At 34.4% G+C, this 25234-nt stretch overlaps 1 pseudogene; it reads right to left on the bottom strand.

The window, feature by feature from the left end:
• Positions 1-1188: 1188 nt before the first annotated feature.
• Positions 1189-25234, bottom strand: LOC141549630 (small acidic protein pseudogene; annotated as a pseudogene).

The raw sequence follows: 25234 nt of genomic DNA, 5'->3' as shown, positions 1-25234 counted from the left end.
TGAAGTACCATTCATAGTTGAAAAAAAAAAAAGTAAACTCCTTGCTACTCCCATTCACTTCCCCTCCCCCCCCCACCAGGGATCTATCACATCTAACTTTTCAAAGATTCTCTTCATCTCCTTGGTTTCTTTCTTAGTTATTTTATGGTTAGATTTATCTAGCTCTGAGAAGGGCAATTTGAGGTCCTCCACTAGGACAGTTTTACTGTCCATTTCATCTTTTAATTTATTTAACTTTTCCTTTAAGAATGTGGATGCTATGCTATTTAGTGAAAGATGTTTAATACTGATATTACTTCATTGTATATAATTCCTTTTAGGAAGTTGTAGCTTCCATGAGTATTCCTTTTAATTAGGTTTATTTTTCCTTTTACTTTGTCTGAAGTCATGATTGCTACTCCTGCCTTTTTAAATTTCAATTGAAATCTAATGGATTTTGCTCAAGTCCCTTATTTAAACATAGTCTGTATCTATGTTTCAGATATGTACATAATATATTGTTGGATTCTGTTTTCTAATCCATTTTGCTCTTTGCTTTGTTTTATGGTTGTGTTGTCCCATTCACATTCATAATTATGATGATTAATCATGCATTTTCCTCTTTTCCCATTTTTGTTGTTTATTTTCATCTCACTCTTTTATATCCTTTCCTTTTAAAATCTTTTGCTTCTGAATACTTCTTTCTTGTATCCACTCTCCTTTTTACACACAATTCTTATCCTTCAACCCCTTTTCTTCCTGATTCTTTATTTAATAAAATACATTTCAATTATCAATTGAATATGTATATGTTTATGTACATATATACTATTTTTCTCTTTCAATCAATTTGGATGTGAAGTTCACACATTGCTTTTTCTCACTCTTATTTTCCCCACTCTAAAACTTCTTCCTTTTGTGTCTTTTTTTTTTAATGTGAAAGGAAGCTGGGAATCATTTATTTGTCTTGTATACAATGCAACTCTTATATTTTGATAACTATATATACATATATATACATATATATATATATATATATATATTGCTCATAAAATTGTAATCCATGGCATCTGAAAGCAAATACTTTTGGTAACTATTTAAAAGAAAGGTCTTTTTAAAAAATGTAATACCAAGATCTTTGCTATAGAAGCAGTCCTCCATTGTGCATTATAACAAGACTGAATACAAAGACTAATCACACATTCAGAGTTATGAAGCACTGAATTTAACAAACATCATTTTGTAATTGCTTTTCCATCCTTCTTAGCTTTGGGGTCCTCCACTTTTTCTGGCTATTTGGCAGCTTTCAGTTAGCTTTGGCGAACTTCCTCTCCTGGCTGTTCCACAGCTTGCAGTTCTTCAGCAGGTTGCTCTTTTTCAGACTGTGAATAGCGAATCATCCTCAACACTGTCATCATCCTCATCATCATTTCCATCAGTGTCACCTTCCCCAGGAGGATATTTTAACTCACTGAAGCCAAATTCACAATGCTGCCAATATCACCCTGATAACTTACTGTTAATACTCTGTTGATAACTGTGACTCCAGTTCTTTATTTATTTTCTTGTCTTCTTCCCCTATTCTGAAGTGAGATGTTGATCTATGATCTTCTATAACAAGAAGACCAGTGTGTTCTTTCTTTACAGATCCCATTAGTCTTAAGAACTTTTGTTTTCTCTTTTCATTGGACAGGTTAGCTGTCTCCCAGTTGCTAAGTCCAATATAGGCATCAGAAGATGCTGAGTGCTTCTTGGGCCACACTCATCTTCCCATTGACCAGGTCAAGGGAAGCACTGAGGCTTCCCACTGCTCTCTTCCTCTGCCGGCACACAGCCTACTGCTGCAGCCCCAGCTCATCTCCTACTCCTTGTGTAATAATTTTGCCTATCCTTCCTCTCTCTTCCCCCTTCTCCCAGGGGATTCTTCTTTTTCACATATCTATCCATTTATTTTACATCATCTTAACATAACTGATACCCTCTTGTATACTCTTTTTATGTGTAATACTTCTAATTCCCCTAATAATGATAACGTTCTTAGAAGTTACATATATTATCTTTCCATATGAAAGGTAGCAGTTAAAACTTATTGATTTCCTTCCCACATTTACCTTCTTTATGTTTCTCTTGAGTTTTGTATCTTAAAGTCACATTTTCTACTTAGCTCTGGATTTTTCATCAGTAATGTTTGAAATTTCTCAATTTCATTAAATATCTATTTTTTCCCTTTTAGGATTGTACTCATTTTTGCTGGTAGGTTATTTGTGGTTATAATACATTCATTCTCTTTTGCCTTCCAGATTATTGTATTCAAAATTCTCTATTTCTTTACTTAGCCAGCTACTAAATCTTGTGTGATCCTTTCTGTGGCTCCATATTTGAATTACCTTTCTGGTTGCCCTGAAGTATTTTATTTTTGACCTGGAAACTCTTGAATTCATCTTCAATGTTCCCAGGAACTTTCATTTTATAAACTCTTTTAGGTGGTGGTTGGCAGATTCTTTCAATTTTTATTTTACCCTATAGTTCAAAAATATCTGAGCCATTTTCCTTGATAATTTCTTGAAATATGAGGTCTTTTTTTGATTATGGTTTTAGGTAGTCCAATAATTTTAAAATTATCCCTTTTTGATCTATTTCTAGGTTGGTTGTTTTTCTTATGAGATATTTCAAATTTGTTTCTTCTGTTTTTTTTTAATTCTTTTGACTTTGTTTCTTGATATCTCATAAAATTATTAGTTTCCAATTTCCCATTTCTAATTGTTTTTTTTTTTTTTTTTTGGCTGAGGCAATGGGGGTTAAGTAACTTGCCCAGGTTCACACAGCTAGGAAGTGTTGTGTTAACTGTCTGGATTTGAACTCAGGTCCTCCTGACATCAGGGTTGGTTGGTGCTCTGTCCACTGCAACACCTAGCTGTCTGCCCCCCCCCCCATTTCTAATTTTTAAGGAATTATTTTTTACTTGAATTTTTGTACCTCTTTTACATTTGGACAATTATGTTTTCCAAAAGATTATTTCCTTCAGGATTTTTTGCTTCCTTTTCCCCCACTTTTTTTTTTTTAAACCAAGTTGCTGTCTTTTCTTTTCTTTTTTCTTTTTTTTTTATTTGTTTTCATTTCTTTACCTAATTTTTTCTCTAATAGTCTTATTTGATTTTTTAATTTAAAAAAATTGAGGAATTATGTTAGGCTTATATCCAATTCATATTTTTCTTGGAGAATTTGCTTGTGACTATTTTGATTTCATTGTCTTCTGAACTTGTGTTTTGACCTCCTCTGTCAATATAGTAGATTTTTTTAGTTTTTTAGTCACGTTCTCTTTGTGGTTTGCTCACTTTTCCACATCACTTATTGACTTTGAATATTATGTTAAAGCACTTTAAGCTTCAAGCTTTTTTACAGTCCTGTTTTCAGGGGATTTGGAATTTTTGGTGCTTCCAAGGTGGTATGATCAAGGGAGAGATCTGGTCATTACTCTTTTGATCTCCTTACATGGAAAGAATGACTGATACCTTGGAATAGCAATAAATATTGCTCCTCACAACTTATACTCCATTTGGACCAGAAATTATATTGTTTTTCAGTGTTCCTGACATTTATTAAAATTGATACTACCACTCAGGGCTTCTGCTCACACTTGACTGAAAATGTTTTTCCCACCCTTGAACTATGACCCAAAAGTGCATACATGCCAAAACAGTATCTGCTCCTATGTCCAGTACTAGCAAGAAGTCTTCTGTAATGTCTTTCTGACCTGTTACCAAGCTTTGGCTTGGGAATTCTGGAAGCTACTAGTACTTTGGTCACCACTACAACATCCTACCAGTGGTGTTTCATTAGTGTGAGTTCTTAGCCAGCCTCCATCTCTATATCAGATCTCTCTTCCTGACCTCCTAATTTACTTTGGATTAAAAGAAAGTCTCACTCCGACATTTTATTGAGTCTGCCACTTAAAAATTTGATTTGTGCTGTTATTTTTAAGCTATTTGGAGGGCAATCTTGGGAGTGCTCAACTGAATGTTTTCTCATTCTGCCATCTTGGTTCTGTCCCCAAAAGCCTATGTACTTATTTTTTAAAGACAACTTGAAAATTATTTTATTTTTGGTTTTTGTGTTTCATAGGTGGATTATGAATTTCATTAAGGCTCTGAAGGCTTTGAATATTAATATAACTTTAGGTTTTTTCACTCTTGTATCTGGGACAAATAAGTAAAACAGAGGGAAGAAGAAGAAATTGTACATAAATTCAACTGTAGTGATTTCCAGGTATGGGCCCCTGGGCCAGAACAATCTCAATCTGGGTTTTATATTTTTCCATGCCAGACATGTGGTAACCTAATAGCATTAGGATCCAAAATTTCATTTTCCTTTCCTTTGGAGACACTGTGCTCTCTTTTAACAAAGTGTTTATGAAATGAGATAACTTTCTAGGGAAAAGCAGTCTGCTATTTACCTATAGAGACCAAGGGATTTTCTTTCAGTTTTATGTTACACTTCAAAAAGTGTTGAGAGTCCTATTCCCATATGACTACATATTGTTTTTCCTGAGCTCACTCAAGAAATCAGAAAAGGGCTCTCATTAAATATTGAATGCTGTGAGACCAACATCTTCTGTATCTCCTAAAATCCTCTTGGAAATAATGCAGTTTCTGAACTTCTATCCTCATCTTATAGCAAAGCTTCTATGAGTCTGAAATCAGGTTTCCTGAGCGTCCTTTGAGTTTGGCTTCATGAGCTTTCATTACAATGGATACACAAGTGAACTATGTGCCATGTCTAGGTTCACCCTGCCATCTCCACTGAAAACGTTTTACTGTCAGATTTTTCTTTTCAGGTTGGCTTAACTAGTGGGACTTTCATCTCAAGCACATTCGCTGGTTTAGTCTTGTGAACAATGGAGTTTTTAAAAGTAGCTCATAAAAATTATTTCTGGTTAGAAAATTATTTCTGGTGGGCTACAAAACCTAGCATTCAGGTATTTCTGAATTTTGGTCATTAAATACATTGTACTATTGTGTGGAAAAATATTCCTGTTCTTGGTTTCCCAAGGCCTATATCTAAGACTTGACTTGTGACATTTGCTAGCTGCATAACTTTGAGAAAACTTAATAACCTCTATGAGGTTTAGTTTCTTGGTATGTTAGTGGCTATAATAATACTTTCATTGTATCCTGACAGGGTTGTTATGAAGAAAATACTATTTAAGGCTTAAAGTGCTGTTGAAATGTCAGCTATTATTGTAATTTTCCTGTTGAAGAGTGGATGCTAACCTAAGGATAGAAGATTAGATTTTGTTTGCATGATAAATCCCAGTAGGTTTGAAAATGGAAAAATAAAAAAAAAATAAAATAAAGAAGGAAGAATGAATAATTTGTTGAGGCAAGAAGACCATTTAGTTTTAGCATCTGTCTGAGTGTATTGTCTTCAGTTTTTTTAAAGACTAAGTCAGTCATCGAAGTATATAACTAGACATGTATTACATATATGCAATATTTGAAACTCAATGCTTAGAAAGATGTGTGATTGCTGAATTCACAATTACAAAAAGGATTCATCCCATCAAATTAGTTGGGTCATTCTTCCCCTCTATCATGGGTTTCCTGATTAAAGAGACTAGAAATGAATGACAGGATGACAAATGCCATTGGGGAGTCTCTTTTTAAATAGAACTGATGATTTTGAAAATATGTTGCATGTGTTGAATACTTAGCCTTCTGTAGCTCTGTACTGTATTCCTGAACTCCTACTGGAAACCTGGCTATTTTGGATCATGTGGCTTCTGACCAAAGAACCACAAACCACCTGTTCACTATTTACCCTGACAGGAGATTATCATGTAGGAAGTAAATGGTTCTCAAGTGATAGCTTCATAAAAGGAAGGCTATAAAGAGATAATAAATATTACTTTTCCCCCAAACTTTGTCTCAACACAAAAATGGATCCCTTTTTCAACAAAATGTTTACCCCTGACAGAATATAAATTCCTTAAGAACAAGGACTGTTTCATTTTAGCTTTAGTCCTTTGTAATAAGCAGTTTGGTAGGTAGTAGATGTGTGTTAGGTTATGGCTATGGCTTCACATGATACAAGGGGAATGAGGATGTAAGAGAACTACTAGGGTTTCCAAAGAGGAAGTTCCTAGACTTCAGTGGGGTTGGGATATGGTAAGGTGAGTACTTAGCCTACTGAATATAGTGAATTATAATCTATCAAAGGATCAGGGTAAAAGGAAGGGATAAGCTTTTATATAGTGTCTAGTATGTGTCAGACATAGTACTAAGCATTTATAAAACAAATATTATCTCTTTGGCCTTCCCAACATCCTTGGGAGGTAGGTGCTATTATTTTCCCCATTTTGCAATTGAGGAAACTAGGACAAACATAAGTTAGTTAAGGGTCAAACTACTGATAAGTATCTGAAGCAGGATTTGAACAACTTCCAGACTTGGTACTTTAGCCACTGTACCACCAGCTTCCTATGATAAGCAGTAATTCCCTGCCACCATGGCAGCTACAACATTAAATTTTCTTTGTTTCATATATAAAAAAAATTGCACTGGTCATGTGGTATGTGGTAGCTCCCAAAGAAATTAAAGCCATCCATTGTAGGGTACACAGTTCTTCCTACTGCCTACTGGATTTTTTATGAACTGGTCACATGTGGTACCACCTCAACATTATTTCCTTTAAAAAGGGAGAAGTGAGGAAGAAGGGAATATCGTAGATTCAGTTAGACCAGGTCTGAACCAGAGCCTGTATTGTATCTTGTATTGTATTCTGTTTCTGTATCCCAATAAGCTTCCTTCTTCAATTCTTTCTTATTCTCAGCAATTTCATAATCTATTGCTACACTGATCTGATATCACTGCCCACCACATACCCCATCCTTTTTCCTAACTGCACTGGTCTCTATGTCCTAAACATGCCTTATTTTTTCCCTGCCTCCTTGACTTTGCTCACACTATCTGCCATTCCTGGAATTTCTTCACTTCCTGTCTTCGCTAGTTAAACCTCAACCACTTCTTAAGCACACAGCATGAGTGTCATCACGTCATTGATCTTTCTTTATCTCCCTGCCAGCAATGTTGCTCATTCATGTGATAGCCTACTTGGTATCTCTCTGATGCACTTAATAGGTATTATTGTTGATATATTTGTATATGTCATGATCATCTCCAAGATGGCAAATTCTATGAGCACAGGGGTTGTATCTTAACAAACACAGACTACAGGTAGATATAACTTTTGCATATAGTAAGGATTTAGCAGATGTTTGTAAATAGAATAGAACAAAACACAATAATATGTACAAAAAAGAGAATTGATGTGAAATTCAGTCTTGGTGTTGTTTAAGAAAATGTAAAAAATGTATACTCTTCAGCTTTGATGTATACTCTTTTTTTATAAGAAGTTGTTTTCTTCAATTTCTGTGCTTCTTTTTCCAAGGTGCTGGCTTCCCCCTGCCCAAACTTCCTTAATTCTCCTACACAGCTCTCATTTATTTCCTCCCCCCATTTTTCTTTTACTTCTCTTTTAAGATCCTTTTTTTGTGATTTTCCATGAGAACCTTTTCAGCTTGAGAGCAGTTCATATGTGTTTTTGAGGCTTCACTTATGGATATTTTTCCATTGCTGTCCTCTTCTGGGTTAGTGTTCTGACTTTCCCTGTCTCCTTAGTTGCTTTTCATGGTCAGGACTATTTTTGCCTTTTTGCTCATTTAAAAAAAGTTGACCTCTGCTCCTAGAGCACAAGAAAGATTGTCTCGAGCTTTATTTTTTTTTTCCAGGGGACAGGGGCCTTTCACTGTCTTTCTGCACTGAGTCTAGCACTGATGTTGCTGCTGGGTTTTCCACTGCACTGTGTTGGCCTGGCCTAGTCCCACCTGTTATACTGGGGTTGAGGGACTTACAATTTGCCTTCTGTAGTTGGGCTGGAGATCTCACAGTTGGCCTGTTAAGCCATTGGGTCTCTAAACAAGGACTGAGTAGCTAATGCTGTTGTATTTTGGCTGAAAATTTCTCCTGAGATTCCCTAAGCATTATCTGCAATGGGCCCTGTTACTCCCCTCCAAGTAAGAGAGACCTTTTCTAAATCCTTCCAAGATACCTTAAGCTGAAAAATGGTTTCATTCCAAATGTTTGTGGATTATGTCCCTTCAGAATTTGTTAAGAGACTTGATTCAGTATTGACTGTGAGAGAAGCTGGGGAAGAGCTCAGATAATGTCCTGCCTCCCTCCTCTCCTCTACTTGTCTACTTTTAATATCAGGTTTTAAGACAGAAGAAATTAATAAGAATTAAAAAGAGCTAACATTAAATGAGGTGTTAACATTTGCAAAGATGTCATTTTGTCCTCATAACACTGGGAGGTAGATGCTACTGGTATTTCCACTTTAGAGATAAGGAAACTAAGGTTGAGAGGTTAAGTAATTTTCCAGGGTCACATAGATAGTATCTGAGGCAGAAGTTGAACTTTGGAATTCTTGACTCTAGGTAGAACATTTCATCCACCTAGTTGTCATTTAGTAATAGATAATATTTATATAATGCTTCAAGGTTTGCAAAACACTTTATAAATATCATCTTATTTAATCCTCTCTGTGGTGTGGATGCTATTATTATTTTTAATTTATAAAGGAGTGAACTGAGGTTGAGAGAATTTAGTTAAGTTGCCAAGGGCTCATAAGTAATAACTTTAATTTAAACTGAAGTTGTCCTGATTTCAAGTCCAGCCCTTTGTTCACTGGGTCACTTAATCAAATTAATCCCATATTAGAACATCAATCCTAAATATTATGATGACAATATATTGATTCTGTAACCATAATTATTTCTTTTCTCTTTTTGATGAATTGGGGGGAAATAATCCCTGATTTTTTTCAAGTTATTAATTAGTACAATAGATCTTGAATTTCAGTCCATCAATATGCTGTATTGACAAGTATAATTTGTAGATTTAGAATGAAAATTGATTTTAAACATAATAAAATTCTAGTTTTCATTTTACAGATATGAAAACTGAAGCCCAGAGAGGTTATGATTTGCTAAAGGTTATACAGATAGCAAGTGGCAAAGCTGGGATTTAAATACCTTTTTTTCTGGTTTCAAAGCCACTGTACTTTCCATTGCCCTTCCTTGCACTAACTGCATTTACATGCTCATTCCCAACAAGTGTTCTGATAAATACTCTTCATCCCCTTTGCCATTTTCTAAGGGTAAATGGACTTCTCTATCTGCTATTCTTATCCCAAACTATCTCTTCAAGACAGACATCACCCTAATTGTAAGGGTGATTGGATTGGATTGCCTTTCCATTTCTCTTATGGATGCCAAGAAAAGAGAAAATGATCTCTGATTTGTCATTTACACCAGAAAATGCTGAGTCTTCTCTTACACGCTTTCTTATAGTGCCCATATTTATGGAAGCTCCTAAAACTTTTTCCTCCCCTGTGTGTGTCTCTGTATGTATATAGAAGGAAGTTTGTCTCCTTCAAGTGCCAGATAAAATCTCACCTTCCACAAGAAGCCTTTTTTCAATTTCTCTTAATTCTAGTTGATTAATTATTTCCAATTTGTCTTGTAAAAATCTTGTTGGTGCATAGTTTATATGCTTTCCCCCTCATTAGACTAGGAAAAGACACAGAACTACAGATTTCATTTCATAGACTAAAGCTGCCTCTAAGGAAATTGGTTAACTATCAAAAAGACAAACTCTTTTCAGAGAAGTTTTCCCTCTTCAAGGTCTATAAAAAACAAGCGAACAGATCAGCTCATATTCTTAGACTTCCTTTTTTCCTTCCCCTATTTCAAAACCAGATCAGCATGCAACAGAACAGAGAGGCATTCCAGGGGTCTCCTCCCCCTCCCCCTCAGGAGCCATTAATGGCATCCCTGGGGTAGTATACATCAGAGGCATAAATGCTGCCCCAGAACTTCTAAGCACAGTTCAGATACTTGATCTCTTGAGAACAGACTTCCTAAGCTTAGGAAATGGCTAACAGTTAAGGCATTATGATACCTTTCTGATAACCATAGTGGAAGCAGCCTTTTTTTTTTTTTTTAATTTGTTTTGTACTCAGTCTGAGAGGGTAAATCCACCTTGGCTACTGACCTGGGGTAACTCTAAGTTAAAAAAAATTACTAAATTCAAGAATTCCAAAAAGACTTATATGAACTAAAAAGTGAATAGAACCAGGAGAACATTATACATAATAACAGCAATATTGTTCAATGAAGAATTGTTAATGACTTAGCTATTCTAAGCAATACAATGATCCAAGACAATTCCAATTGACTAAAAATAAAGTATAATGCATGCTATCTTAAACTGTCTTCTTTCGTTTTTTTGTTCAAGTCTTTTGTACAAAATAACTGATATGGAAATGTTTTAAACAACTGTACATATATAGTCTATATCTTACTGCTTACAGTATGGAGTGGGGAGGAGAGATGAAGGGATAGAATTTGGAACTAAAAACATTTAAGTAAAAATATTATTAAAAATAAAAAAAGAATTTCCAAATTAGTGATTTTCCAAATTTTATTGTTCATGAATGAATTTTCTAGAGAATGAAGAATAAGTCCCAATGCATCAGGTTTTTACTGACAGTTTCTAAGCAAGAATATCCTATTTTCAAAGGAAAGCTAGTGAGTTATTTGGTCAGTGAAGTTCCAATTGAAAGGACATTTCTTGATCAACAATCCCAAAGTATGCTTATTTTCTTGGAAGAATCCAAATCATAAAGTGACATTCTAAGTCAAGGAGAGTGATAGTGTACAAGTACACTATGAGAGGACTAGGAAACCACCAGAATATCATGATTACCCTGGTGTTACTCTCAAATTGTATTCCATTATGAGGATTGTTGGTGGTCCTTATTAATACTTAATATGTTTTGCATCGTTTATGGGCTCCTGTGAGTCCTTTGCTTCTATTGCGTTTTCTATGGGATAAAATGAACACTGTGATTTCTATTTGGAAATTGGGACCCTGTAACCAATATTTGGAGAAAATGAAAAAATAAGAGCCAAATATATATTTAAAGTTTTTCCTGGAATAACTCCATCTCCATAGAGATGGATAATCTCTATCTCTCCTTCTTACTCTTCAGGCCTTCACTGCCATTTCACCTGTGCTCTGCTTCCCACAAATCTTTGCATAGACTCCAAATATCAGACTTCTGATTTTCCAAAATAGAGAAAATCGTAACCATCTTGAAAAATTTACTTAAAAATATGAAGAACGGATACAACAGAGAAAGAAGCAATAGCTAGTAAGGCCATGAAATCAGTGTCCACATGGTAGTGACAGATAGGGAAATAAAGATCTAGGACTTTTTCTTTACCCTAACCTTACAGCACTTATGGTTTCCTCCCTTGAACACTGGCAGTCACTGGCTAGTTAGTGATTTTTGAATGTATCCCTGCTCTAGTTCAGCAGCCAATCAAAAGAATGTCTCTTCATCATACCAGAGCCAGTTGCCAAATGTCTATGCAATTGCCAAATTGGACAGTAAAGCCCTTTTCTCAAATTATGCCTTTCTGGAAACACTCTCCCAGCAAGAACACTACATCTACTCTTAGGAAATGTCTCCAATGTCCAGATCCTTGTAATATACAAAGGAAGGTTTATGAATGAGAAATGTTGTTTTTAGCTATTAAAAAACAAAATAAAACAACAATAATAACAACAAAAACATTTTCAGAAACTTGTTCTAATATAGTCATTTTAGAGAGGTGGTCCCCAGGCAAGGGGAATGAGTGCCATCTTCTGGAGGAGAGTCATCCTGACACATTGCAAAGGGCACCAACCAAAGCCAGAAGAATAAAATTAAATGAAAAGCTGAAACTGCAGGAAGCAATGGCTGCAGTAGACAGTGCCAGCAAATAGCTGCTTGGAGCTAGAAGACAGGGAGAACTGTAATAGAGCAGTAGAGGCAGGTGGTGGATAGGGGATAAATGGCAAGCAGCAAAAAGCAAAGACTGATGGGAGAAGTTGGAGAAAAGATCCAGGGTAAAAAGCACAATTGATTGTAGGAGTGCAGAAACCTGAGTACTTCAGACAATGGAGCCTCTAAAGAAGCCCTCCTCTGAGATAGCATGACTAGTTGCAGTTCTGTTGGTTTTCATTGAGTTATAGTTAAAATAACTTACATTTTAAAATAAAAGTATAAAATGAAATAAAAATTAAATAAACAAAAAAAAATAACTTACATTTTGAACCTTATAAGAAGCTTATTTAACAAAGGGTGAGGAACTGGTGCCTTTCTATCCGGGAAGGCCAGATACTAAAGATAATAACAACATCCACCTCCACAGGGTTGTTATAATGATCAAATGAGGTAATACAATAATTGTAAAGTGCTTAGCACAATACATAATACGAGTTATATAAACTTTAGTCACTTGTTATTATCATTATGATTAATACCAAAGTTCTCAGTTCTCAGATCACCTGGAGAGGAAGGGAGGAAATAAGTATTTATTAAATGCATATTATGTTTCAGGCACCACTTTACAAATGTCTCATTTGAGCCACACAATTTTGTGATATAGGGATATAGGGATGAGTTTTGTTCAGTCATTTCATTTTGTTCAGTCAGTTGCATTCAATATTTTGTGACCCCATTTTAGGTTTTCTTGAAAAAAGATACTGGAGTGCTTTGAGATCTCCTTTTCCAGCTCATTTTACAGATGAGGAAACTGAAGTAAAAAGAATTAGTTGACTTGCCCAGCGGCATATAACTGGGAAGACAGATTTGAATACAGGAAAATGAGTCTTCCTGACTCCAGGCCCAGTATTCTATCCACTGTGCATCCTACCTGCCCTAAGTGTGATTGTTAATTCCGTTTTGTAGTCAAGGAAGCTGAGGCGGACGGAATGTTGATCATTTTCTCAGGGTCACATAGCTAGTAAGTATCTGAACTCTAGGCCCAGGTATCATTTTGCTGCCTCTAGATAAAGGCAATGAACCAGAATAATGAGAAATCTCCAGGGAGCTTCTGGCACAAATGTTACTTGGATACCTAAGATGTTTTATAAGCCCTTAATAGTAATCTCTGACATTTGTATGGTGCTTTTTAAGGCTTGAAAATTGCTTTAATTAACATTGCCTCATTTAATCCTCACAATTCTGTGAGGTACTATTTCAGGTATCATTTTCTCCATTTACAGATGAAGAAACTGAGGATCAAGAAATTAAGTGACATGCCCATGGTCATGCAACTGGAAAATGGAAGAGGCAGAGTTTGAACTCTATGGCTTCAGGGAGAGTATCATGCTTCCAAGACCTAGCTGGATGTTTTACTTAAAGTAAGGATTTAATAGATGATATTTTTATTGAAATAGCTAAATGTCATGATTTTTTTTCTTTAGTAGAAAAAAATGAGAAAAACATGAGTGAGAGTGCTGCAAAAGCAGAGCAAAATTTCTCATTTATTTAGCTCTAGCAAATCTCTTTGGTTCTTAGTGCTGCCATGATCTCTTAACAACTGAACTGAGAATGTTCACCCAACCTTACTTCACTGATTTTCCAAGAATAATCTTTAAATGCATTCGGAACAGGCAAGAGACTGATTTTTTTACATTTAATATCACCCAGACAATTCAGTCATTATCAAAGTCCTTATTTGACAAGCTCTCACAATTGCCCATCTATCCTCTCAATAATCAATAATTCATTCCTAAACTAACTCCACAGCAATGATAATGACCATAAATAAATTCATCATCTCTTCATTTAAAATAAAATCTATAATAATGCATGCTACTTAACTGGACTGATTTAATTTTGACAGTTGTTTAATATTCCTAGATTGTGGTATATAAATGTTTCCTGTAATAAGAACTATGTTGTATATACCTATAGATCAATAACATTGTCATGGGAGGTGCACTTTTAACCTCTGTGCAGAGTTTATGGTAGCAGCTTCCTCATATGAAGAAATGAGTGATAGTAAGAAGAAACTAAAGAAGAACTTGGTATATTGGACAGGTTTAAAAAAAAAAGAGAAAGGAAGAAGGCTATGGGTATGTGTGTAAATCTTTGCTGTTTGATTTGGATGAAAATAAATAATTTTGAGATGTTTGTGAGGAACACAATGAACTTCTCTTATTTTCTTTTTTCTTGTTTAACCTTCCCAAAGATTCCAGCTTCTTTATTTGCATATCCTCATAGCACTAAACTTAATCCAATTCAACAAATAGTTTTGATGTAACTATTATGTTCAAGGTTGGGCAGCTAGGCGACAAAGTGGAAAGAATACCAGACCTGAATTCAGGTAGACTTGAGTTCATACGTGGCTGACACTTGCCAGGTGTATGGCTCTAGGAAAATCACTTAAACCCTGTTTGCCTGAGTTTCTCATCATTAAAATGAGCAAGAGAAGGAAATAGCATCCAGTATGTTTGCCAAAAATGCATTAAATGGGGTTACAAAAAAATTGGACATGACTAAAACAATTAAACAAAATTACATTCAAGCTGCATTACACTATAAATGCAGATGTGTAGCAACACAGTCTTTGCTCAAAAGAAGCTTAAAATCTAATAGGACAGAGAAAGTAAACAGAAATAATTCTTTAAAAATTATTATTTTTAACATTCATCATTTTAAAAATTTTGAATTTCAGATTCTCTTATTCCCTCCAGACCCCCCACCAACTCATTGAGAAAACAAGCAATATGATTTAAATTATACATGTGAAATCATGCAGAACAGATTTACATATTAATTGTGTTGCAAAAAAGTAAGAAAATAAAGTGAAAAAATTATATTTCAATTTGTACTCAGATTTCAACCAGTTCTCTCTCTGAAGGTAGATATCATTTTTCATCATGAGTTCTTCAAAACCTGTCTTGGATCATTGTATTGATCTGAGTAACTAAGTTTTTCACAGTTTTCACACCTTACAGTATTGCTGTTACTGTGTATATTGTTCTTACTTCATTCTGCATCAATTCATATTGTTTTTTCAAGTCTTTTTTCTGAAACTACCCCCCTTGTCATTTCTTATAGTACAATGATATTTCATCACAATCATTTACCACAACATGTTTCATTCCCCAATTGATGGACAACTCTCAATTTCCAATTCTTTGCCATCACAAAAAAACAAAAACAACAAAAAAAAAAAACAAAAAACAAAAAAACAAAAACAAAAAAAACCAAACTTTTCTCTCCCTCTCTCTTTCCCTTCTTACATATATATATATATGTATATATATATACATATATATATGTATATATATACCGACACACACATATAGATATAGATATACATCTTTTTCTTTTTATTTGATCTCTTTGAAAAATAAAACTAGTAGTGATATTGCTAAATCAAAAGGTATGCTAAATCAAGGGTAGCCCATTGAGCATAGTTCCAAATTGTTCTCCAGAATAGTTGGATCAGTTCACAACTCTACCAACTGTACATTAATGTTCTATTTTTCTATGACCCTTAAAGAATTTCTCATTTTCCTTTTCTGTTATATTAGCCAATGTAGCAAGTAGAGTAAAGTATCTAGAATTATTTTAATTTGCAGGTCTCTGATCAATGGTGATTATAGATAACTTTGATATCTTCTTTTGAAAATCTGTTCATCAAAAAATACCCCATTCAAATAAATTAGATGTTGCATATTTTGCATATACCTTGACAGAATGGCAATAGACTAAAGACGAAAAGTTAGATAGGCATCCTTAACATGTTTAATGTGTTGATTTATTTTGCTGGACAAGAAAGTTCATGCCTTCTGCTTGTACAAACTAGGTAGAGACCTAGCTGCCCCCAAACTTTCCCTTTTAAAAAATATGTGAATATAGTTTGCAGTGGATAGAGCACCAGCCCTGAAGTCAGGAATATCTGAGTTGAAATCTGTCCTTAGGCACCTAACATTTTCTATCTGTGTGATCCTGGGCAAGTTACTTAACCCTAAATGCCTCAGCAGAAAAAAAAAAAAAAAAAAAGAAAGTTGGTGAGCAGCAATCAATAAATCCTTTACTATTCTTAATACACATAACAAAAAAGTAAATAGAACATAAACAATCACTTCATTATTTTCTTATTAAATTTTACATGCATATTTATACATTTCACTTCTTAAAAATAAATTATATGCAATGGAATATTAGTTTATTATGCAAAATTTCTTCTTCTTAGACTTTATAAGTGCTTGTGTTTATTGAAAATTTCACAATAAAAATATTTAATTTTAAAATTCATGGTGTATTACCATGAAAGGTAAAAGGATTGTTAAGGGCAAGTTTTTCCCAATTTTCTCAAATAAGGAAGAGGGTTGAGTCAGCAAACTTGGTTTTGATATGTAGTATATATATTCTTAAATGGATGGTTTGTGAACATTAGAGAAACAAGGTTTAATAAGAACCAACATTGCTGTATCGTGCCTCCAGCATTTAAATGGCCAAAGGATATGATCAGTATTAAATTGTCAACAACTATATGGTATTGCTTCAAATCACCAATAAAAAGGGAAACACAAACTAAACCAGCTCTGAAAGTTCATCTCAAACTGATCAAATTGGCAAACATAATAATAGATCATCTCTGCCTATTAGCTTCCAGATCTTAAGTTTCGATTAAAATTAAATCTTTTAGAATATATATCCAATTCTTCTTCGTTCTTGTGCCTACTTTTATTTCCTATTTCTCCTGTACATAGCTTGTTTGTACATATTTGTTTGTTTATCCCTTCCCTTCTGCTTTAAGATATGAACTTTCTTATGACAGGTATACCTCCCCCCCCTTTTCATGTATTTTCAGCACTTAACACAGTAGGAAGTTAATAGACATTTATTGACTATTGACTAGAAAAAATAGATCATGTCAGACTAACTTATTTTTTTTTAAAGAGAAAAATTAGTCAAAAGAATGTGTTAGATATAACTAACTTTTTAAAAAGAGTTTGATAAACCTCTTGCTAATTAGAGGAACAAATGCAGAGATATGAGCTAGATGACAATACATTTAAATGGATGTGCAATTAGTAGAATGATTCTTCATTTATGGGTATCACAACTTGGAGGACGGTCTTTAGTAAAGTGCATCAAAGATCTGTCTAGACTTATGGTATGCTGTTTAGTGTTTTTTCTCATAGTTTAAATAAATTCATAAAGGCAATGATTATCAAATGTGATGCCTAAAATAATACTGGGAGGAATAGTTATGTTTTATATAACAATATCAGGATCAGAAAAATTCTTTAATGACTAGAAATTTAGGCTAAATCTAATAAGATGAGATTTAACAGATAAATATGAAATTCTATAATTAGACTTTTTAAAAACAATCAAACTTGCAAATGTAAAGATATCTGAAGATGTTAAGGGACTAGAAGTTGAAATCAGTTACTAGTTTAATATAGTTGTCTAAAAAACTTCATATGTTTTAAAAATGTACTGTGTTTAGTATTTAAAATACAACAATCCCCATCTATTCTGTACCAGTCAGAAGACTTCTGTAAACTTTATTTAGTTGTGAGTGCCATGTTTTAGAAAAGGCTTCAAGTTCAAACATATCTGGCAGATGTCAATCTTATTAATGAGAAAACATGAGACACTACATATGAAAATTGGCTGAGGGAACTGGAGATATTAATCTGAAGAAGAGAAGATTTGGTTGGGTCCTGACCATGGTGTATTTGTCACTGTGCTATCAGATGTTTTTGAAATAGGAAGTAGATGGACCTTGGCCTGCTTAACACAGTAGGAACTTAATAGTTATTTATTGACTATGGATGAAAGAAATTGACACATCAATGTAATGTGGCATCCTATAGAGAAGTAGGATGCTTGGGTGGATTATGAGAGTCTGAATATCCACATCACCATGAAATAGAGAAGAACAGCCTTAGGATACAAGCACAAGGACTCTAGGCAAGAAAACATCTTGTTAAGCCTCATTTGCTTGTAATATCTACTAGTAGGGAGAGACTCAACCAAAAGAGAAGCCTAAAGGATGAGACAAGTGAACATCTGCCTTTCTAAAGGCATACAAAACAAAAACAAAAAAAATTGTATTGTCTGGACAAGCTCTCTGGTACTAGCCCAAGTCCTTAGTCTTAGAAGAGGAGTCTGTTTATTTCAAGTTCTCTCAGCCTTAAATACCTTCATACAATTACATCAGTAGAGCACACTGAGCATGTGCTAACTATAAGCACCTTGCTATAATATGTGGATGCATCTTTACTGCAAATACTTCTGCTTCAAGTGGAATACAGGTTTTCACACCTCTTGACTTCTCAGGAAGGCTAAGAAGCCCCCAAGGGGAGATGAGAGCCAAAATAGACCTTGTAAGCAGATTCTCTTTGGGCTGAAGAGTCTTATACCTCACTGAGAGTTCCCCCACTGCTTGTGTCCCTCTATAAAATTTTCTATCAATCCTTCTTAAAAATGGTACTCATTTATATTAGAATCATAGAGTGTTTGAAAAAAAAGGGACTTTTGAGACTTTGTACTTTAACTCCATGGTATAGCTGAGCCAACTTAGACTTTGAGTGGCAAATGAATTGCCCATAACTTGTGAATGAAAGAGATGAGAGTTGATTTCACATCTTCAAATTGTTAACATAAAACCATTAACATTGCATTATGCTGTTATTCCTTAGTAGTAATTTATTTTCTTAAATTTCCTATCAAGCTTTAGAAAGATTTTTTTTTAATGAAAAAAAATGTCTTGGACTTACCAAAAAGATCCTTCTATTCTTCAAGGAGATTGTGTTTCATTGATTTGGGGTTCTCATAGCTAGTTTTCCATAGGTCTTACAAGCTGGTCTTTGAAAGTTGATGTAAGACAAACATTAATTAGCCTATGACCAACCTTTTGATGAAGCTCCATGAATGGAGTTGGGTTATTCCTCAGAAGAGAAGCACCCCAACTCAGAGGTAGTACTGAAGCCTTCCTAGTTCTGATTCTGCCAGAACTGTGCCCAATTGACATGGCATACCAGCATTCACAATTACTTTCTCCATCAAATGGAACAGAGCAAAACATAACAGAAAAAAAGAGATAAAAAAGCCTATATAATCAAACATTATAACAAGTAAACAAAAAAACATTCAAATACCTTCATTGACCATGCAGAATGATACCTTACTTTAATGGAAATAATTTTATGTTATAAAATAGAAAGGCAGCTAGATGGCATAGTAGATAGAGTACCAGCCCAGGAATCAGGAGGATCTGAGTTCAAATCTGGCTCTAACATTGAACACTCACTATCTGTGTGGCCATGGGCAAGTAACTTAATCCCAGTTGTCTCATGCACACATAAAAGAAATAAAGACTTTTTATTTATTAAAAGCTAGAAAAGTGGGCTTTAAAAAGGACAGTTTTTAAAAGACTGGAGAATAGGATGAACATGTCAGAAGTTTATAGGTAAAGGGAACAGCTAGGTGGCACAGTGGATAGAGCACCAGTCCTGAATTCAGGAGGACCCAAGTTCAAATCTGGTCTCAGACACTTAACACTTCCTAGCTGTGTGACCCTGGGCAAGTCACTTAGCCCCAGCCTCAGAAAAAGAAAAAAAAGAAAAGAAAAAAATGAGTTTATAGCTGAAGAATATTAAGGTGCATAGGCTAATTTTAAAATTATATATAAAGAAAATAATAACTATAAAATTGTGTTCAAGATAATATCAGATCTGAGCTTTCCTCATAAAATACAGTACTCATTTATGTTTAAAAATTGGAATACCAGAATCTTTCCTTTCTATGATGCAAAGAATAAATTTGAAACCACAAGCTATTATCTTATTGCATAATTAGAAAATATGAAAAGCACTCCTATTAAAAAGAGAGACAAAATGTATAAACCAAATAAGAAATCATGTTAAAATTTGAAGACAGAGTATTATAAAAAGGACAACTGATTTGATAGGAAAATTTAGGTAGTTGCTACTTTTAAGTTGAAAGTGAGTTACTGAGAGGTTTTCACTTGAGGAATTGATGTGGGGATTGTGGTTTGGTGACAAAATTGGTGATTTATTAGATATGTCATCTAGTCGATTAATTTCCTAAAAATATATTTAGCCAGAATGAAAAGGAAATACAAAATATTCCTGAAGAAAATAATTCCTTAAGAGTTAGAAATTAGCAAGCGGAAACTAATTACTCTATGAGACATCAAGAAACAATAAAAAATTTGAAATTTAAAAAAGGAAAAGAAAATGTAAAATATCTCATTAGATAAAACAACTGACCTAGGAAATAAACCTAGAATAGAAAATATTAAAATTATCGGGCTACTTGAAAGCCATGATTTTAAAAAAATACATAATCTAAACACCATCTTTTTAGACATTATTAAGAACAACAACAAATTGCCTTGATATATTAGAATAAGAAGGCAAAATAGAATTTGAGAGAATCCACCAATCACTATCTGAAAAAGATTACAAAATGAAAACTCCCAGGACCATCATAGCCAAATTCTAGAGCTCATAGATCAAGGAAATAGTATTACAAGCAGCCAAGAAGACACAATTCAAATACTGTAAAGCTACAGTCAGGGTTATTGTAAAGCGATTTAGCTACTTCCACTTTAAAGAACCGATCATGATATACCAGAAGGGAAAGGAATTAAGATTACAATAAAAACACCTATCTAGCAAAATTGAATGTAATCTTTTAGTGAGGAAAAAATGGATATTTGACAAGACAGGACTTTCAAGCATTTCTAATTAAAAGAAAAAAAAAATTGACCTCCCAAAACAAAACTGAAGAAAAACATAAAAAAAGCAAAAAAGAAACAAAAAAAGGGTGGGTTTGTGAAGTAATTCAACCATTCTGGAGAGCAATTTGGAATTATATCCAAAGGACTATAAAACTGCATACTCTTTGATCCATCAGTGCTACTGCTGGGTCTTTATCATATGATCACATATATAGAGAAAAAAAGAGAAAGAGAGAAAAAGAGAGAGAATATAGATGTGAGTTGAATATGAAGCAATATTATCTTTAAAAAAAGATGAAATTAAATAGTGAGAAAGGAATGTATTCGGAGAAAGAGAAAGAGAGAAGTGGAATGGTGTAAATTATCTGCCATAGAAAAGAAACAACAAAGAGCTTTTGAAGTGGAAGGGGAAAAAAGAAGGTAAATTAATCTTCTCTTATCAGAATTGTCTCAGAATAAATAACAAACACCCTCAATAATAGTATAGAAATCTATCTTGCCCTTCAGAAAAGTGGGAACACAGGAAGAGAGGAGGGTAGTAAAAGATAATGCATATTGGCAGAAAAAGTGCTTGATAGCAAAACATTTGTGAGGAGGGACTGGATGAAAGGAGAGAGAGAATAGAATAAATGGGAGGAAATATTGTTAAAGATATTAATTGTAAAAAAAGAATCTCTGATAAAGTCTTATTTCTCAAGCATAGAGGAAATTGAATCAAATTTATAAAGAAATAAGAGCCATATCCCAATTGATTAATGATCAGAAGATATAATCTATGTCCAAAGGGCTTTGAATTCATGCATGTTCTTTGACCCAACAATACCACTATTAGGCATGAACACTAAATGATATTTCTAGAGGCAGAAGGAAGCCAATAGAATTTGTTAAATCAGGAAGAGACCTGTCAGCACTGTGCTTAAGCAAAACTAGTTTGGCAGATGAATTTAAAATGTATTGTAGTAAAAAAGAGAAAAAGAAAAGAAACCAGGGAGGATTATGGTGTAATAATCTAGGTAAGAGGTGATAAAGGGTTCATTATTGCCTTGAAGGCAAAATCTTCAAGATTTGGCAACTTGTTAGATATATAGGATTAGGCAAAGTGAAGAGCTAAAGATAATATTTAGGACCCTGGAAGGATGAGCTTCAATAAACTTACAATATAAAAAAGGAAAACTGCTATTTAGTGGAAAGATCATTCATATAGGAGACAGGTCTACTTCCCTCACCTAATTTTATGTCGTTGAGTAAGTCCCTCTAAGCTTCAGTTTCCAGGGACAATTACAAATTACATAATCTCTACCATGTAGAAAGAGTCATTATAATCTAATTTTACCATCATGGTTTTTTTGTTGTATATTGAGGACATCTCTATGCATTGTATGCATAATGGCAAAGTATATAGTTTAATCCAAAAATCAATCTATTCTATATACAACTATATCCAGCTTATTCCTTTTTAAAAAAGCCTAATTCATAACAGAACAATTAATCAATTTTATTGTCCCTTTGTTATCTTCCTTTGACTTTGGGCTAGTTCTACTCAAATACATTTTTTTTTTAACTTGACTGTTCACCATGTCATCAGTTGCTCTGTAATCAACCTCTGGAACAGATGCAACAATCCAGTTGACTCAAAGATAATTGAATTGGGTGATATTTTTATATGGATATCCATCGATTCCTTGGTATCTTTGTAAATACCATATCCATTATCCAGTGAAAACTGGTCCAAGAAATAATGCTGAGTTCTTAATAGATCTTTCTAGGTGCAACTGGAGTCACAGTGAATGAATTACATTGTTCATGGAGTCAGCTGTGTGAGGTTTGATAATTCATTCAATGTCTATTTGTTTCATATCTCTTATCTGTATAATGGGGGCAGTAATGTTTGGATGACTCACAGAACAGGATTTTCATGATGAAAATTAATATGAGTTGTTGCTGCTACCATTTCATAAGACACAGATTCTAATCTTGAGCAAGTCACCTAACATTTCTAGATCTCCATTTCATCACTGATAAAATAAGGGTGGGAATAGGGAGGGAAGGTGCCAGATGTGGCTTCTTAGGTTTCTTCCAACACTAAATCTATGATTCTATGATCCCCTAAGGAATTTGCAGCCATAGTGATGCCATAATCCATTATTGAATTAGGTATAGGGAATTTGTGGTTTTAAGTTTTCTTATTTTCCTTAAGAAGGAAATAAGAATGTATTGTCCCTGGTAATAGCTGCCAGGTGGTATTGAACTGATCACATTTCAAAAGAAAATGCATCTAGTTTGAATTTTCCCAGCCCCTCTGAAGAAGCACTCCTTGCTGTGCAGATTCAGCAATTTGTTTATTATTGTAAATCGAGTTCTGAGCATGGGTTTAAACAAACCTGCTGGGAAAAATTATACGAAAATGGGTTTCAAGTATTTTTCAGCCCCCAAGATTTCAGCTTTCTCTCACAAGGGCAGGCAACCTATACAAGGCTGAGGCATTTTGCACTCCTCAACACATCTAAATTCATGTTGAGTTTTAAACCTTGGTAGAGTCTGAAGTGAGGAACAAACAGTCACTTATGCAGTGCATATTGCAGAAATATCCCATAAAAATACAAGAGCTTGCATTAATCATCAGAACTAGGACAATGGGTGACCTTTTCTAATAAGATCTGAAGAATCCAAAGCGACCATTAAATTCCACAGAAGCTGTATTTACTATACATCTGTGGCATTCATCACTAGTGAGATGTAAATGTTCCGAGGCTACCAGAATTTGCCAATCACGCTTCACGGAGAGGAACAGTGCTGAAAAGCAGGGTATGCGTGTTCACCCCCAGATTCTGGCAACCCTTGGGTCATTACAGCATCTTTGCAGTTTTATAATGAAAGAAGAGCAGCTGTTGAGCAAGGAAGGTTAACAAACCTTGGAAAAACATTAAAGTTAATTTGTTTTTAGGGCTTTCCTAAGCACAGAAGTTGGAAGAAGATTGCTTTATGTAGATACATCAGTCTTGTGATAATCAAATCTGCAGAAACACTCATAAGATTTACACTTTGGTTTGGAAGCCAGTAATATCAAGTGTGGATATCTGTTTCAATAGCATTTCATAGTCACTAAAGGCTAATGTGTTGACTTGGAAAGCAATTTGGACTAATGACCTGAAAAGAAATGTGAGAGTTAGAATTGACTGATGTGACTTTAAAAAGAAATCAAAAACAAAAACCCTTGAAACAGGAGGTGAAAAGGGTATATTACTTAGATTTTGTCTACTTGGCATAATTGGGTTAAAAGTGGGAAAGAAATCCCTCATCAAGTAGGAAAAAAAAATTATTTGACTGAATCCAACCATTTAATTTGTAATTAATAGATTTGGTCAAATGAATGCATACACACAAATCAGAAGTATTTACATTTTAATAGGGTGCTCTTAAAGAATGTAAAACTTCCCTAGTGATGGAATTTTAGGAATCCTGACAGAAGTTGGGGTGATGTTTGAGAATAGGAAAGCAGGGTAGTACTCCTCACATGATACCATGAGAGAATTTGCTTATTTGATCTACTTACAAAGTAAGGATGTATCATGGAGGGTCTGTAGCTTTGGCAATGTTATGCTAATGACTGTAACAAATGCAAAATGAAGCTAGTCAGCTCTGGAGTTTACAATGAAAATTTAGTATACAAGATACACTTCTTTGAATACATGTGATCAAAAAGTTCTTTTTATATGATGTAGACTTATAATTTTTTGTTTTATATTTTGCATATTTTGAGGGGAAGGACTAATTAGAAAGCCTGTATTCAGTATAAGAAGTATATCTGCAACTGAGACCACACCTTAGCAAAAGGTACAATTTTACAGTATTGCAATTTGGGTTGAACATTTCAAAATTTGAATTCTAGTTGAAATTTCTAATTCAATTCAGCTATGTTCAAGCAATAATTTTTAATCTCCTACCATGTGCAAGTCCTATGCTAGGCTGAAATCAGAGGCTACTACTGCATCGGAGCAAGGACCACACCTGGAGTCAGGAAGACCCACCTGAGTTCAAATCTGACCAAAGATGTTATGGCCCTGGCCAAGTCATTTAATCTCCACATTAGTTTCCTCATCTATAAAATAGGAATAGTCATAGCACCAGCTTTTCCAGAGTTGTTGTAAAACACTTTGCAAACTTTAAAGAACTATATAAATGTTAGCAAGAAGAACACTGCCATTATTAAATTTGTGATCTCACTGAGAGTGGGGCTGGAGATATGAAACAAGATTTGTGATAGCATGAGGATAATTTGTATGTGTGTGTGTGTGTGTGTGTGTGTGTGTGTGTGTGTGTGTGTGTGTGTGTGCATCTCTGTCTTCAGGTACATGACTCTGAATCATAAGGCTTAGTAGGAGAAGATGTGGAGATGTGGAAGGGGAAATATTGCTTAATTAAGATTCCTACCTTCTGGATAGTGCTAGGATATTGGAAACTGTCTGTCTCTTTCCAGAGTCCCGGGAGCTGAAGATATTGGCAACAAGAGAGATTTAGTTGTTGAATATCTGGTGCTTGCATCCACTGGGGACTGATTGAACACAT

This window comes from Sminthopsis crassicaudata, chromosome 1 (assembly GCF_048593235.1).
Source record: "Sminthopsis crassicaudata isolate SCR6 chromosome 1, ASM4859323v1, whole genome shotgun sequence".
In the NCBI taxonomy this organism is placed as follows: domain Eukaryota; kingdom Metazoa; phylum Chordata; class Mammalia; order Dasyuromorphia; family Dasyuridae; genus Sminthopsis; species Sminthopsis crassicaudata.
The sequence above is the reverse complement of the archived record's forward strand: the minus strand, read 5'-3'. Positions and strand labels throughout refer to the sequence as shown.